This window comes from Cuculus canorus, chromosome 25 (assembly GCF_017976375.1).
Source record: "Cuculus canorus isolate bCucCan1 chromosome 25, bCucCan1.pri, whole genome shotgun sequence".
Taxonomy (NCBI): domain Eukaryota; kingdom Metazoa; phylum Chordata; class Aves; order Cuculiformes; family Cuculidae; genus Cuculus; species Cuculus canorus.
Genome location: NC_071425.1, coordinates 6169582 through 6186931, shown reverse-complemented (window position 1 = coordinate 6186931; position 17350 = coordinate 6169582).

Here is a 17350-nt window from a genome sequence, read left to right as displayed (position 1 = left end):
CCAAGTGCATTTTAACCTTGGTTTTAACCTTGCTGTACAGAGGTGCCCCGGAACGGCCTCTGTTACAGTGCATATATCTCCTGAACCCAGCTGAGGGTGGTGAAGCTACCGCTCTGCTGCATCTGCCTCACAAGGGGTTATTTTGTGATGGTGGATCCAGGAGGATGGTGACAATTATGCATCCCCCCACCTCCAATCAAACTATCAATCACTTTTTTGTCGTATGTGCACCACGCTCTGCCCTGGTGCCCGAGGTGCATCGCATCCCCCAGTTCTGCCCTGTGCTAATGACAGGGGAACATTTCTGAAAGGGAATTAGGAGCTGCAGGAACTCAGGCATCTTTAAACATTTGGAAGTCATAGAATCATGGAAAGGCTCAGGTTGGAAGGGACTTCAAAGTCATGGGCAGGGACACCTCCCACTGGATCCGGTTGCTCCAAGCCCCATCCAACCTGGCCTTGAACCCCTCTAGGGATGGGGCAGCCACCACTGCTCTGGGCAACCTGGGCCAGGGCCTCCCCACCCTCACAGCAAAACATTTCTTCCTAAGACCTCATTTAAATCTCCCCTTTTTCAGCTTAAAAGCATTTCCCTTTGTCCTATCCCTGCACTCCCTCAGTGAAGAGTGGCAGCCTCTGCATTGAGAAGTTTCATCTCCAGACAGTGGCAGACGTTTGATGTATAAGAAGGTGACCTCGGGGAAAGAGCACAGTCCATGGCAGAGTTGTGACCCCCTGACTTCAAGTCATGTTTTTCTAGGTATCTTGCAGCTGAACACAACAGAAACAGTCTGTTATGTTTCTCTGGTGGTGTCTTGGGAAGGGCAGAGAGGCAGTGCCTGACCTGGTCACCAGGGACACACGGAGGGGTGTAGCCCAGCCTGTCTGGGTGTTGGATTGTTTTACAGTTCCTGGCAGTGTATTTACCTCCTCCAGGGCTCTTCTTGGTTAATCTTACAGCAGCAGTTTGAGTATTTGTGCTGTGACCAGCTCTGGAGAGTCTCAGATGACAAATCTGTATTTACTCAGTCTTGGCAATGACTATAAACCAGCAACCAAGTTGCCTGCATGGAGACAGGGTTATGCTAAAAAGAAGACTTGAATCCATAAGTTCAGAACAAAATTCATTTGCAATGTAATGGATGAAGATGCTGATTTGGGTTGTTTAGATGGTTGAACTGGGCAAGCTTTCAATGTGATTGAGTAAGAGCTCAACGGGGTGCTCCAGCTCTTGAGTGCGGATGTGCTGAAGTCAGGCAGCTCATCCAGTCATTTACATGTGCTTTTAACATTGCTTTGCAGTGGTGAGCGTGCACTCACACTCTTTCTTAGACACAATCATAGAACAGTTTGAGTTGGAAGGGACCTCAAAGCCCATCCAGTTCCACCCCCTGCCATGAGCAGGGACACCTCCCACTGGATCAGGCTGCTCAAAGACCCATCCAACCTGGCCTGGAACACCTCCAGGGATGAGGCAGCCACAACTTCCCTGGGCAACCTGGGCCAGGGCCTCATCACCCTCATCGTGAAGAATTTCTTAACGTATAATCTAAATTTTCCATCTTCCAACTTAAAGCCATTCCCCCTCGTTCTATCACTCCATGCTCTTGTAAAAAGCCCCTCCCCGGCTTTCCTGGAGCCCCCATCAGGTAACGGAAGGCCACTATAAGGTCTCCCTGGAGCCTTCTCTTCTCCTGGCTGAACAATCCCAACTCTCACCCTGTCCTCATAGCAGAGATGCTCCAGCCTTCAGTTCATCTTCATGGTCTCCTCTGGTCCTGTTCCAACAGCTACATATACTTCTTATGCTGGGGATTCCAGAACTGGACGTAATATCCCGGGTGTGGTGTCACAAGAGCAGAGTCATGGGGGAGGTCTTTATCTTGACCTTGTTGCCCTTCTAGTTTTCACAACTATTTTTGATTTCCGCTTCATAAAAGGATGGAAGAGAACTCTCCCAGAGCAGATCTGGCCATTAACTGACTATTTAGAGGCCACTTTGGCTACCCACAGGTCTTTTAACGGGCTTATTCCTTTTTATTCTTGTTCTGGCTCAGGCTGAGTTGAACTGAATTAAAGTGCTTATGACAGACATAATACTGCAAATTGGGTTAATTGGCCTTATTTTTTTTTTTACCTCCTAAATACCCAAGATCTTAATATTGAGCAGGCCATATTTACATCTTGTTTTTAATCTTTTTAGAGTTGAAATCTTCCCACGGGTCTCAATGTTAAGCACTCAATGAAAAAGCGTCATAATGAGTTCAAATTCGCATCACAGGTGAAACGACAAAGCAACCAACTCTGCTCTACACTATTGATCCCAAGCCATCTGCTCCACTGACCTCCTGGCTTGTCTGGCATTGGAGAGGAAGGCAATATCACATCACAGGAGGGTATTTGGGGATCCCATGCCATTGCTCATTTAAACAGAGACTGGAACTCATTGGAAGGAGGGGGGAAGCACAACTGGATCCTGTTCTTTGGGAAGCAAGGTGAATGCATTTCAAAGACACGTTAGGTATTTTGCACAACATTCTCAAAACCAAGCCCAGAAGGATGGTAAAGTGATTATTTAGGCAAAGAGGAATAGGATCAGATTAGAAGAGCTTGCAACTTCAGTTATTTGTGTCCTTGTGGCTGAAACGCTGCTGTCGGTAGGAGCTCAAGATCAGAGGTGTGGCAGGGACATCAGGCATCTTTCTGTAGGCAACTGGATCAAGCCCCTACATGGTGGATATTTTAAACTGAATTGGTCTTTTTCAGGCAAAGAAGACACATTTATGGCAGAATAAGACATTGCTTTACAGCACTTGAGAAATTCTTGTGTTTTGTGTGTGTAACCCATGTCATAGGGACATTCATGCTTTTGAAGGGGGTGTCACCAAGTCCCTTCCCACCGGGATCTGTGAAATGTGCAGGGATTACCTCTAGCAGTGGAGGGTTTTAGCAGGGATCTGTGTTACCATTTAGGCTGTGATCTGTTGGAACTGGCAGTGTCTGTGTCACACCATGGGTTTGTCCACTCTTGCTGCCAACAGGTACGAGGCACAGCTGCCCTTTGTCTTGAGTGTTGGGTCAGCTCAGTCCCATGAGGTTCTCACAAGGACTTTATTGAAGTCAAAGAACAATGTAAACAAAGCAAATTGAAAGTAAGGTTGTGCCTGGAAGTCCTGGCACCACACAGGAACTGTTGAATAAGAACTGGACAACAAGATATTTCAGGGGAAAATTAAGTCCTGTTTTTTTCATGTACCAAAGGAGACTTTGTGTCTGCAGCTCCTTGCCATGCATGGCTCAGAACTGCTTGAGGAATGGGGAATATGGAGAAGATTCGAGGAAGAGGTGGTATATTCTCTGGTATCCTTGGGGAGAGTTTGGTGTCAGTGGATGATGGAGGTTTGACCTCCAGCTGCAGTGAATTATGGTTGTTTGCTGTTAATCTAAGTCGGTGATAGGACAAGCGGTAATGATTTTAAGCTGAAAGAGGGGATTTTGAGATAAGATTTTAAGAAGAAATGTTTTCCTGTGAGCATGGGGAGGCCCTGGCCCAGGCTGCCCAGAGCAGTGGTGGCTGCCCCATCCCTGGATGTGTTCAAGGCCAGTGTTCAAGGCCAGGTTGGAAGGGGCTTGGAGCCCCTGATCCAGTGGGAGGTGTCCCTGCCCATGGCAAGGGCCTGGAACTGGATGGGTATCAAGGTTCCTTGCAGCCCAAACCATTCTGTGATTCCACGATTCTATGAAATCTGTACAAGGAGTTCTGATCTCCTCTGGCTTTGCTCTGCAAGTTTAACTCAAAGCCTATTTCAGCTCCTCCCTGTCATCACTGTTCAACCCCTGCCAGTGTGAAGAGGCAATCTCTCAGTCTGGAAACCAAATGATAAATAGTGCTGGGAATTAAATAATTTAGAACGCCTCATTTAAATTTTGGGGAAAAGAGCGTATTTTGAGTTCGAGTCAATGCTGATATCACTCCTTTTGTCATCCTTCAATACTAAGCCTTTTAGCAATGGTGTTATGCATATGGGAGTGAAAAAGTTTGCTTGAGGCACATACATTGGTTTTCCTCCCCTCTGGACTGTTTTATCACCCACAGTTGAGGTAAATTGGGTTGATAGTCAGAACATGATTTACTTCAACTAACAGTAATCGGAGTCTTTGTGTGACCAGGAAACAAATCTGGTGTCGGGTTGGCAATCGGTATTCTTCAGCTTGAGTTGTATTTTCAAGTATCAAACCCAAGCATCATCTTGAGCAAAGCTCTTCCGCCACCTCCTGGAGATACGGGATGTGAGGACCTCTTCATTTGATCTGAATGTGAGATTTTAATTATGCTGCACCCTTTACGATGTCCAGATCCAGCAGGTGTGCCATCTTTTGCTTCTACAGGCAAAGGAGTTGTTGGAATGACAGGCTGGGGACATAAAGGGATTGTGCTTAAGTCTTTACATGGAAACCTTTTCAGCAGCAAAGGTGAAAGCATACACCCTGGCTGTAAAACCAGGTCTTTCCCAAACGCATGTGTACCTCAGTGTGACCATTGATGGTAAAAATCTGAGTTTTGCAAGGTTTCTTGTATGTTTTTTTGTTTCAAGAAGGATGCTTTCCTCTGTACCTAAGGGATTGGGCTTGGAGAACCCTGATCCAGTGGGAGGTGTCCCTGCCCATGGCAGGGGGTTGGAAACGGATGGGCTTTAAGGTCTTTTCCAACCCAAACCATTTCATGATCTTCCTGGGATAAGAGAATTCAATGCTACCACCATTTCACCATTCCTGAAGGAAATGGGTTCCATCACCAAGAACCTTACTTCTATAACAGCTTTAAACTCCTCATTGGCTGGGACACAAGGGCTACTCTGCTGACACAGGTTGTTCCCTATGCATACTTCCCAGTCCAGTGTTTATTCCCATTCTTGGAGTGTTGTGGTGGTGGGTTTGGTAGGAGTGGATCCAGCATGCTCATTGCAGGAGAGAAATAGCAAACCACCCAAACTGTTTTACTGAAGTGTATAAAGTTGTGGTATAGATGGACTTGGAGTGTGTCCAGAGAAGAGCAACAAAGCTGGTGAAGGGGCTGGAGAACAAGTCTTATGAGGAACAGCTGAGGGAACTGGTGTTGTTTAGCCTTGAGTAGAGGAGGCTGAGGGGAGATCTCACCACCACCTACGACTGCCTGAAAGAGGTTGTAGAAGGGTGGTTGCTGGGCTCTCCTCCCAAGTGACAGGTGATAGGAAGAGAGGAAATGGCCTCAAGTTGCCCCAGGGGAGGTTCAAATTGGGCATTAGGAAAAATGTCTTTGCTGAAAGGGCTCTCAGGCACTGGCAGAGGCTGCCCAGGGAGGTGGAGGAGTCCCCATCCCTGGAGGTGTTTAAAAAATGGGCAGATGAAGTGCTTAGGGATACGATTTAGTATTGGACAGGTACAGTTGAGCTTGATGATCTCAAAGGTCTTTTCCAACCTGGCGATTCTATGATTCTATGACCCCACCATTCCTAGGTGAAGAGCTGAACCTGCTTGTGAAGGAACAATACATCTGGAGGCAGCCCCATGAAATGAGACACCAGTAACTTCTTGAGCCGTACCAGGGATCCGTGCAGCTCTGTTGCTGCCATGGACAGGCAGCACAATGCTGGGGTCAGGGGGGCTTTATTAGAGCAATAAATAGGGCCATGTGAGCCAAGAAACACTAATGAGCAGAGTAACAAACTGCAGTCATGCAACAGCCACTTCTACACCTTGGGTAAGCCTGAAAGGCCAATTGATGACAATATGAGATTTCACTTGAAAAGAAAAATGCTGGGCTTTAAGGGAAAGAAAACATTTGTCTACCTCAAGATGAACAACTTCTGTGATGAGAATTATGGATATTATTTATATTTCTTACATATCCACTAGAAAGAAAACGGTGCTATGGGGTTTAAGTTGCATTACAGTCCTGCTTGTACCTTGTCCTTATTTTTATATAATCCTTTTTATTATAACATGCATAATTGTGTAGCTGGCTGTGTCGTCCAGTATCAACTCGTGTCTGCACTGCTGGTGTTCTTGTCAGTCAATAAATACTGGTTATTTTCTAAGAACATGCATTTCTGCCTTTCAAGGAACATCCCTGGGGAACAGCTTCCGATAACTCCACTCCTCCACTGGCATATTGCTGATTTTCCTTTAGTTGACTTTTAATCTCACCCTCTCCAGAAGATAACTAGAAATGTCTGTGCTTTCCCACCTAGCAGTAAGGGTTGCCCAGGTGGGCAGTGCTCAGGGGTGTTTGTGTTAAGGAGACGTGACACTCATGAGCCAAATCTCATCAAGAACACATCAACAGGGTATTTCTTGTAGCAGTAGCACAAACTGGATGCTCGTGTATCCGGGGGGTCTGTTCTGCTGCTGGTGCCTCCTTGTCAATAGTTTGGCTGTGACTGTGGAACTTGACAGCTGGGCTGGAGCCACTGGTGTAAAAGTTGCTCAGCCTCAAAGGATTCCAAGGGGCCATGTGGTCCTCAGACTCTCTATGGGGTGACAAGAGCAAAGGTGACAAGAGAGAAGACTGTAGATGTGTAGAGGAACACAAGATCCTGGCGAATGTGTGCAAATGCCCAGGCCCAGCATTGTCCAGAACTGCCAACCGTGAGCCACAACAAAGCCACTTCACACAGTGATTTGCTTTCTGGTTGGGATCTTCTTGTCCCATCCCTCTTCCTCCTCTCCCAGCTCACTCCTTTGTTCTTGCATATAACTTCTGAGCTTCATTGGTGTTCTGTTGATGGTTGGACTTGATGATCTTAGGCCTTTTCCAACCTTAACAATTCTATGATTCTCTAAGTTTTGTGGGGAGGGATGATGGAGCTGGTCTGGTGCTGCAGTGATGACACCAGACTAATAGCTTTCCTCACCCTTCATCTTGGACACATCCCATCCTGGCTCCAGCAGTCCTGAGCAATGGCTCAGAGTGGGTTTAGCAGATGATCCCAAATAGTTCCCCTAGGCCTTAGTCTGGCACCAGGCCACCGCAGCATGGTGGCATCTCAGTCCATTGTGGTGCTCAACAGCGACCATGCAAGGCCAGAGGAAGGGCATGGCCATGGGCTCTGTGAGATGCACGTGCCAAGCTAATCCCTACAGGAAGCGTGGTTAACTGCTGAGTCCAAGGTTCAGCAAACCCATAGCCAATGGGCGCCCAGCATGGTCCAAAGCTGCCAATCGTGGGCCACAACAAAGCCACTTCACACTGTGGTTTGCTTTCTGGTTTCTGTTGCCCCATCCCTCTTCTCCTTTGCCCAGCCCACTCCTCTGCTCTTGCACATAATATCCTCTTCCTTCCTTTGTGAGGAAGCAGTAAACTGCAATGAGATCTCCCCTCAGCCTTCTCTTCTCCAGGCAGAACAGACTAAGGGACTTCAGCCGCTTCCTCTCTAAACTCTTCACCAACTCTATGCCCTCCTCTGGATGCTTTCCAGTAGCCTTAAATCTTTTTTATCCATTCATCCACAGACAAAGCCATTCAAGCCCTTAGGAGACAGGTAGTTTTCCTGGGATCGTGTTATCTGGGCTGATTGTGATGTGAGGTGTTTGTTTTCTCAGTCATATTGAGTGTACACAGGGTGGAGGGGTTGTGCATGTGCTGAGTGGGTGCAACGAAACCTCCTCGTGCTCCTTGTTCCTGTCGCAGCGGGATTAAAATGTCATGGGAAAGAGCTCCTGGCAAAGGATGCCTGCTCATTTGTGCGGCCATGCCGAAAATCCCCCTCCTTGCTGGATGGAGAAAAGCTGGACCACTGGGGCTGGGCAGGCCTCCTGGTTTGTGGGAGATGGGCTGGGTTTGGGCAGCCAGGCCATCACTGCTCCCAGACAGCCCTGCCATCACTCCTCCAGGCAGTGGAGACCCCCAGCAAGCTCTTTGAAGTCAGAGATCTCACAAGGCAAGAGACCAGCGGGAGCCCCAGATACAAAACGTTCAGGGCAGTTTGCAAGTCATGTCTTCATTATAAGAAATGGTGAAAATTTCTTCCCTAGGATGATCAATATCCCATTGCTTTGGGGAGCAAGACGTTCAATGCAAGCAAATAATAAAAAGCACAAATCATATTCCTGTTTGACGTCACTGGGCAGCTCTGGCCCTTTCCAATCAAGCTATTTTTCTTTCTCATCCACAAATGCATCTCAACTGTTGTGCAAATCAAACATCCCCTTCAGTGACAGCTGTGCGATGTGAGTTGTGTGTCCTCAGAATGCTTTGTCACTGTATCAACCCAGATACTGAAATGCCACCTGATGCTTTAGCTTCTTCAGTGCCATAATTTTTTGAGGGGAGACCTCATCACTCTCTACAACTACCTAAAAGGAGGCTGTAGCAAGGTGGGTGCTGGGCTCTTCTCCCAGGTAAAAAGTAATAGGATGAGAGGAAATGGCCTCAAGTTGCACCAGGGGAGGTTTAGACTGGATGTTAGAACAAATTTCATTACTGAAGAGTGGTGAAGCCCTGGCAGAAGCTGCCCAGGGCAGGGATGGAGCCTCCATACCTGGAGGGGTTCAAAAAGTGTGTGGCCATGGCACTTTGGGATATGGTTTAGCAGGCATGGTGGGGTTGGGCTGGTGGTTGGACTGAATGATCTTGGAGGCTTTTTCCAACTTCAATGATTCTCTATGGGAGAATATCCACCTACAGAGCCTTTGCTGACCTGTACTACTTCTACAAAATCTTGGTTTGCCAGGACTCAAGACATATTCTTAGGCATATGTTTGTACGTGACTCACGTTCTAGTTTTCTAAAACTGAATGCTTTACAACTGCTGACCTAACTGCAGGCACCCGAAAGCTTTAGCTGCAAAAATGAGTCATTCAAGGGAAAGAAACAGAGACCTCTCAAATCAGGCCATCAATATTAAAAATTTAGGACAAATGAACTCTACTAATATTTAAATCATAGAATCAGAGAATGGTTTGGGCTGGAGCACCTCCTGTGCGAGGACAAGCAGAGAGAGATGGAGTTGTTCAGCCTGGAGAAGAGAAGGCTGTGAGGAGAACTTAGAGCAACTTCCAGCACTGAAAGGGGCTCCAGAAAAGCTGGTGAGGGGCTCTTGATCAGGGAGAGCAGGGATAGGACAAGGGGGAATGGTTTTGAGCTGAAAGAGGGGAGATTGAGATGAGATCTTGGGAAGAAATGTTTTCCTGTGAGGGTGGGGAGGCCCTGGCCCAGGTTGCCCAGAGCAGTGGTGGCTGCCCCATCCCTGGAGGGGTTCCAGGCCAGGTTGGATGGGGCTTGGAGCAAGTGGATCCAGTGGGAGGTGTCTCTGCCCACGGCAGAGGGTGGGACTGGCTGGGCTTTGAGGTCCCTTCCAACCCAAACCATTTTGTGATGCCCCAGATCTATCCAATAGTGGTGATATTGTCAATACCTGTTGGTAAAAAATTTTGGGTAAGGACGTCCCAAATCTACATGGAAATTCTGTGTTAAAACTGCGCAGCTTACAGACCTCTTTTAGAGATGTTGCAGAACCGGGATCTACTACTTACAGGGAGGCTTTCAACTGAACGAATGCAGAGCACTTAGAATTTGTCACTTTTGCTCTGTCTGCTGCCAACTGCCTTCCTCCATCACTACAGGCAGCTGGGAACTGATCTGAGATGTTGGATTCTAGGCCCAGCATGAGTTGAGCTATAAGACATTTGTTTTGGTGCCAGGTGCAGTATCACTTGGAGAGATACGTGTGCTCTCACATTTCAGCTGCTTTGCACCTCGAGAGACACCTGCTTATGTCAAGAAATTGTAGATGTCTGTGCAAAACTCTGCTCAGCAGCTCTGTTGCCTTGCCCCAACTCCCACCCCAAACCACCTCTGCAGATCCCCTGCTCCACACCCCACTCCAGGTGCTTGTGTTGGGAGTTTTGCAGGTCTCTTGCTGGCCCCCATAGCTCTTGTGACACAAGTCTGAGTATGGGCAGGATGAATCATAGAATCATAGAATGGGTTGGGTTGGAAAGGACCTCAAAGCCCATCCAGTTCCAACCCTCAGCTATGGGCACTGACATCTCCCACTGGATCCGGTTGCTCCAAGCCCCATCCAACCTGGCCTTGAACACCTCCAGGGATGGAGCAGCCATGACTTCCCTGGGCAACCTGGGCCAGGGCGTCCCCACCCTCATCATGAAGAATTTTCCCCTCATGTCTAACCTAAATCCTCCCCCCTCCAATGAAGAAGCTGACCAAGGCAACATTCTGTGCTGCTGAGAAATCCCCAGAAAGAGGTCTTATTGGATTCATCTCCATTACATCAGTTATTCTTCTGAGTCACCTGTTGGCCCTTCCAAGGGCTCTGCTGTGAATCTAAGCTTGCCTGATCCTGTTGTAGAGATGCAAATCCATGCCCTGTAGTTGCCTCGATACCACCTTCTTCCTGACTGCTGCCTGACCTGATCTGCTGGCTTTCCTCCAATGTCCCTTACCTCACTTTGGTTTTCATTCAGTTTCTCTTTCCTCCTCCTTCTCTGAGTGACCCCAGATTCTTTATCCTTCCCTCTGTGCTGCTTTTGCCAAAACCCACCCACCTCTTGCACTTCTCCATCCTCTCTTGCTTTTAGAAGGAAAGTTATTCATGGCATTGCACTGCCCCAGGCAAGCTCCAGGCCCAAAATACCTTGGGAGCATGGGGGCATGGCTGGGGTTAGCAGGGTAAGCAGGGCCAAATCCAGCCATGCCTTGTGAGCAGGCTGCTCAACCATGCAGGTAAAAGATGTATTGCATGTGGAAAGAGAGAATGGTCCTTGGTCCCCCAGCTCCCTGCGTGGCTCCAGCTGTGGTTTGTGCTCATCTGCAGGGCACTTCTCTCCAGATTTAGGGAGTTGTGCTTGTCCCATGAAGAGTAGCTGGCAGGGTGTAAGTTGGAGGACTCACAGAGTCACTTCAGTTCCCATCAGAAAGCCTCCCGGTCTCTGAAAGCTTGGAGATGTAAAAAGGTGCTTGTGTCTCTGGTGTATCTCAGTTACACACCAAAATCAGGGCTTGTTTTGATTTTCTTCTCTCTCGCTCTTTTTTTTCAATTTTGGGACAATTTCCCCTGCTGTTCAATTCCTTTATCCCTTCCTGAATTCCACACCTCTGGAAATGGAGGGAATGGGAGGGAGGAAAGAAAAAACAGCAGCAAGAACACAACTAAGAAGCTTTCGCATCACCCAGATATGGGCAAAAGTGACCCACAGGGAGAGCAGAAGCCAGAAGCCAGGTGCATATAAGGTGGGAAACCCTTTCCCCACCACATTTGCCAGCAGACACTTGCCTGTTCGCCTGGACAAGCCCAGCAGAGTAGAAGACGGGAGTAATAAAGCTCAGCTTGTGCTGATCCAGGTTGTGACTGTTGTGTTACTGACATGGGAGAGGGGAGAATGATCCCCTCCCTGCTATCCCAAAACACCCTGAGGTCACCTGAAACCAGGACACTTTCATTAAAAAGAAATCTCCTGAAACACGTTTTCCCCTCCTTCGTGCTGAGCTGCTCCCCGGCTCACCCTGTGTGCCCAGAGGCTCTGAGAGCCACAAACCATGCAGGTGTGGTGGAGGACGGAGGGCTCTTCTCCCACCCTGGCTCCGGAAAGGATGGGTGAATTGCTGAAGGGGGAGGGTGACACACGTCAGGAACCAGAGCTGCCAGAGTTGCATCTCACATTTCCTCCCGCTCAGGCTGTGGAAAGAGCTGGGTCAGGTTGGAACAGGAGGTTTCGTCTGTGGCTCATAGCCCAAGGTCAAATGAGATTTCTGCAAGGCAGCAGCACGTCCTATTAGGTTGTTTTTACAGCGATAACCCAACGCCCTCCCTGATCCTCAGCCCCCGGCATCCAAGTAAAGGTTTATGGGGGGACAGAGTAGCGTGGCCATCGTCCTCTCTGTCATATCCTCCAACACCGTTTTCCTGGCTCTGTTGCTGATGTGTCTGTGATGGTGTGCATCTCCCCCACGCCCTCAGCTACTGTGTTTCAGACAGCACAGTACGAAGATGCCCAGACTGATACTGAGCCTCCAGATATTAACATAACACAAACGTTAATTGCTACTAGTATTAGTAAATAAGGGCATGCACACTCCTGTGGAAGATTTGGAATATGAGTCTGAATTCCAGATGACAGAGTGGTGTTGTCCCTGTCTACCTCTGTGCTGAGGTAGAATTCAGTTTGACCGAAGAGCATCCTGGCACTTCAGAACAGTAAAGTCCTGCGTGAACATTTTTGCCTGTGATGCTTTCCATCACCATTGAGCTCTTCCATCATTTCAATATGAATTCATGTAAACCTCCAAAAATCTCAGCTTCCAGAGATTTTGATTAGGAAAGAAGATCACTTTCAGAGCATCACCCATCACTATGTTGCAAACCAACTCTCCAGCCCGTGAATGAGGTGCAATTTTCCAGCTTTGTATTCCCCTATAAGTTTTACTCTGGCTGCTCTGGCTTGGCTGCAGGGTCCACCATGCCAGGGTCCACCACGTCATCTGTTTACAATCCTGCAAGGCAGCCCCTGAGAAGATAAAGCCTGTCACATACTCACTTACAAACTTGTGGCTGGCTCGGCTCTTATTTGGCTGCATTACTAATCCCAAGGGATGAAGATTAAAAGGCAAACAAATGTAAGAAAGGAAAGACATAGATTATAAAGTGTGAGAGCAAAGAGGTGTGGAGTGGTGGAAGGCTATTCCTTAATTCTCCTATGCTTCAATTTCTGATTCTTTGATAGAAAGAGAAGTAAATGAATATTGACTCACTTCTCCTAGAAAGAAACGCTCTCCTTGATTGAATTTCTCTACAATACTGCAATTCTACAACCCTCTTAGAGGTCTGAATTGGAGATCAGTGATGTGATGATGCAGTTATGTTCAACTGCAGATAAAAAAGATATTTTATTCTTTTGTAGTGACTTGGTCACACAAATTGCAGCTGTGAAGTTAAAAGAAATTGAATGGGAAGTTTGGAGTCATTAGCAATGATGTTTAACAAATCTTGAGTTACTGGAGAAGTTATGGGGAGGAGGGGAAAAGGTCCTGTTGAGTTTTGGACTGGCTCCATTCGTGCCCAGAAAATCATAGAATAATAGAATGGGTTGGGCTGGAGGGAACGGGTATAAACTGGAGAGGGGCAGATTTAGACTGGACATAAGGAGGAATTTCTTCACAATGAGAGTGGTGAGACACTGGCCCAGGTTGCCCAGAGCAGTGGTGGCTGCCCCATCCCTGAAGGTGTTCAGGGCCAGGTTGGATGGGCCTTGGGCAGCCTGATCCAGTGGGATGTGTCCCTGCCCATGGCAGGGGGGTGGAACTGGATGATCTTTAAGGTTCCTTCCAACCCTAACTATTCTATGATTCTATGAACTTAATGATCATCCAGTTCCACCACTGCTGCCACAGGCATCTGTTCTTGGAAGTCTTTTCCTTGCATCTGTGGAGGGGGTGTCCACCTCCAGCTGCAGTGTTGCAATGTTTGTCACCTCTCTAACTGTGGAGCACTCCTTCTAGGTATCCAGCTTGGCGTATCTCAGCTCCCCTTCCAGCTGAATCTGGATCCAGTCGATACGGTGATGGCACAACCTGCTGCTACAGCCAGTAAGACCTTCAGATCCTATCACTACATCCACAAGAGCACTGGTAGGAACAGGGCCCTGTACTGGTAAAAAAACTTGCTAAGTCATTTTGGAAAATGTGCCTGCCCTCCTTTTCCTCAAGTGATCTCATCAAAGCACTGGTGCTCAGAACAGGCTCTGAAGAAAAGCCACCACAAGGCATTGATGTGCTTCAACACTGAGTGGTCTCACAGCTTGGTTCCTACTCTTGCCTTTGGGAACTGAGCCAGTATCCTCTGGGAGAGAGGCTCTGCAGCCCACTCAGTGCCCAGAACTAGAATCATAGAATCACTAGATTGGAAAAGATCTTTGAGATCATCAAGCCCAACCACACCTGTCCACTACTAAATTGTATCCCTACGCGCTTCATCCACACGTCTTTTAAACCCCTCCAGGGATGGTGACTCAACCACCTCTGTGAGCAACCTCTTCAGTGCCCTAGAACCCTTTTGGTCAAGAATTTTTTCCTGATGTCCAATCTGAACCTGGCCTGGCACAACTTGAGGCCATTCCCTCTTGTCCTATCACTTGGGAGAAGAGACCAACACCCCCCCCCACTACAACTTCCTTTCAGGCAGCTGTAGACAGTGATAAGGTCCCCCCTAAGCCTCCTCTTCTCCAGGCTAAACAGCCCCACGTCCCTCAGCCGCTCCTCGTAAGACTTGTCATCCCAAGAAAAAACCTGGAAGGCCCCTCCCAACACAATGCCCTTTCTCAGATCTCCGAGCAATCTGCTCTGCTCAGCCTCTTCTCCCCCAATTAATAACGCTGCTGTCAGGTTGGATTACAGTCCTCGACTTTCTTTGTCTCAGCTTAAAATACTTGTGGTTTCATATTCTGTCAGAAGAGATGTATAAGAGCAGAGCTTTGCTCAAAGTGCAGATGATGATGGAAAGGGAATGTGTTGCTACAAATTCCTGCAGGAGCCTTTATGAGATTCCTTGGGACTCTTTGTGAGGCAAAGATAGGGAGGGAGTGAATAGGATGGGTGCAATGGAGAGCTCACAGGTGCTGCTCATTGCAGCGTTGTGGGAAAGATAAGAAAGAGCCTGTGGCTTGAACAGAGATAAAATTGGAAGGGTTTCTACAATTATCTAAGTAACTTTGTTCATTGTGTCACTGTTTGTCCTGTTAGGGGGGAAAAAGCCAAGCACGACACCCAAACCAAAGCCAAATGCCCACATGAAGTTGCTTTTATGGAAATTTAAGTCCCTTGCTTCTTACTGTGTTCGACGCAGGAAGAAATTTCCTGTGACAGCTTGACTGGACACGGCCCTTCCATGTCACAGGGATCCACCTTTTCTGCTATCCTGACTTCACAATATCAGCTGCTGCCACATCCCTACATGTCAGCGAAATTACTTATAAAGAACACAAAACTGCCAAACTTGTCTCAGCCCAATCTTGTCTGCCTGAGCTTGCTCTGAGCAAGATGATTTCCAGATATTAACTTGTGTTTCTTGCACTGGTACCTTGGATGGTGCTTTCGATTGGGTGATTTCTTCCTGCCATGTAAGTCTGGTCTCATCTCACCACTGAGATATCTTCCATACACAGAGCAGCACCCACCACCTGGACCCTGGATAGGATATGGATAAAGCACATTTTCTGTACTGCTTAAACAGTCTCTTTCACTTATAGAAATTACTTCCCTTAGGGGAATTTATCTTTCCTCTCTAGGAAGCTTTACTCTGCTGGTGTCTTGCCTGTGGGACATGATAGCAGTGGAGCTATCCAACTGTCATCTAAGCTCCCTCACCTCTTCACTTTCTTTCTGCTTTCTTCTTCCACAGTTAGATTCTCAATGCCTTCTTTTGTTCTCTCCGGCCACTCTTTTTATTCATTGGTCAGACAGGAGTTCCCTTATTTCGTGCGTTGGCCATAAAAGAATTTTCTTCTGCTATTTTCATGTGTCTTTTCTGGTCTGACTTCCCTCACCGTTGGTAACACTTGGTTGCTGGCAACCCCATCTTCTGTGGTGTATGAATATGGTATGTTGCTCATAGAGGCGGTAGATGCCACATCAAGGGTAGGGCTCTGAGCAACCTGATCTGGTTGAAGATATCCCTGCTCACTGCAGGGGTGTTAGACTAGATGACCTTCATGGTCCCCTCCTACCCAGACCATTCTATGATTCTATGATACTATGATTCTATATTTGACCTTAGATCTTGGATTCCTCCAGCTTTGGAGAAGCTCCTCTTTGGTTGAGCCAGTGACTCTCTTGATCCTTTTCCCTCTCTATAGGTATTTCCATTCTAGCACGGTCTTTCATCAAAATTGAGCCTAGATATTGAGGATTGGGAAAGCAGTGAACTGTGGTTGCCTCCAGATTTGCACCTGGGGTGTTGTGTTAGTGGCTGGGAGGACGTCAAGGGTTGTAGACAGGACAGTTCTCCTGTTAGTGCAACAGCTGGTTCCCTGTAGCACATGGAAATAAAAGGATCTCGGCAAGCTCCGAAGGGGGCAATGCACAGGGCACTGTTCATCCTTCCCCCATTCCTTCTTCCCTCAGATTCCGGAGAACAGCCAAACTGAGAGTCAGGGGAGCAAGAACAGGTAGGACAAGTCTGCTCTGCCTATGGCTTTTCTTGTGTGCCTACACCCAGGAGAATGAGAGGTATTGCATGCCCCTCCATCATAAGCTGCTGCTAATGATTCCTTCTGCCCGCAGGACAGAGTTGGGATCGATGGAGGGTCAGCCGTTAGACATACATTTCCCAACGCCCAGCATAGCACACAGGGTCAAGGAGCTAATCATCACTCCTATCTTGCCTGCCTTGTTGTGGTGTCCAGCCTAGGGCAACTGGAGGTGCATTAAAGATTAAACAAGAGGTGGGGGGTCTGGTGAGTGTGTTGGAGTAATTCCAGGGTGGGTGGGCAGTGGTTGGCCCAAGCAAGTGGATTTCTGCTGCAGCGGCCCCTACTTTAGATCTTTCAGCCGAACAAACCGGCGGCATCTCTGTTGAGACAAAAAAATGCCTCTAGCTAAAATTCCACTATCTGACCTCAGAAGGGCTCCAGCTGTCTCTGCCACCAACACAGCAGCTAGAAGAAGAGTTTTAAAGAGGTTGGTCATGCTGAAAGACAAACCCATTTCTTCAAAGGCCCTGGTAGGACCCAACCTTTCTCTTCCTTGCTCACCATTCACCGTGTAAGTGTGAACACAGTGTGGCCTGAGTGTTGGCTGCACTCAGATGAGCGCCTGTCACTTGACGGCACCATGCCATCTACGTTCACTGTAGGACTTTGACACCTCTTCCAACGATCACCTTGCTTGACATACTCATTCCCAATGTTTCCAACCTCCAAAACCAGCACTTTGCAACTCCTGCCCTGACTGAAATAAAAACATATTCATGGGATTAGGGAAACAATTTCCATTTCAGGTGTGCTTAGTAGCTCATCCCATGGCTTGGAATACATCGGTGTCAGCTTCAGAGACGATTTCAGCAGGCTGTTCACACACCTCCCTGCTTTGCAGGACTAATCAGTGTGTCGTGCATTACTATCTAGTGGCAACGTGTCTATTCTGACCCCACTGGTCATGGGAGTGCATTCGTGGTTGCCTTGGGTACCTACAAGTGGTCTCTGGTAGCTGTGCCTTTAGAGGTTGACTGTAGCGCTCAGCACTTGAGGGAGTTAGGAGAATGCTGCGGCTGGAACTGTGTGGCTCAGGACGTGTATGCTGACTAATGCCATCCTGCAGACCCTGCCCTTCGGTTCCCCAGATCCACAGTTTCTTTTTCAG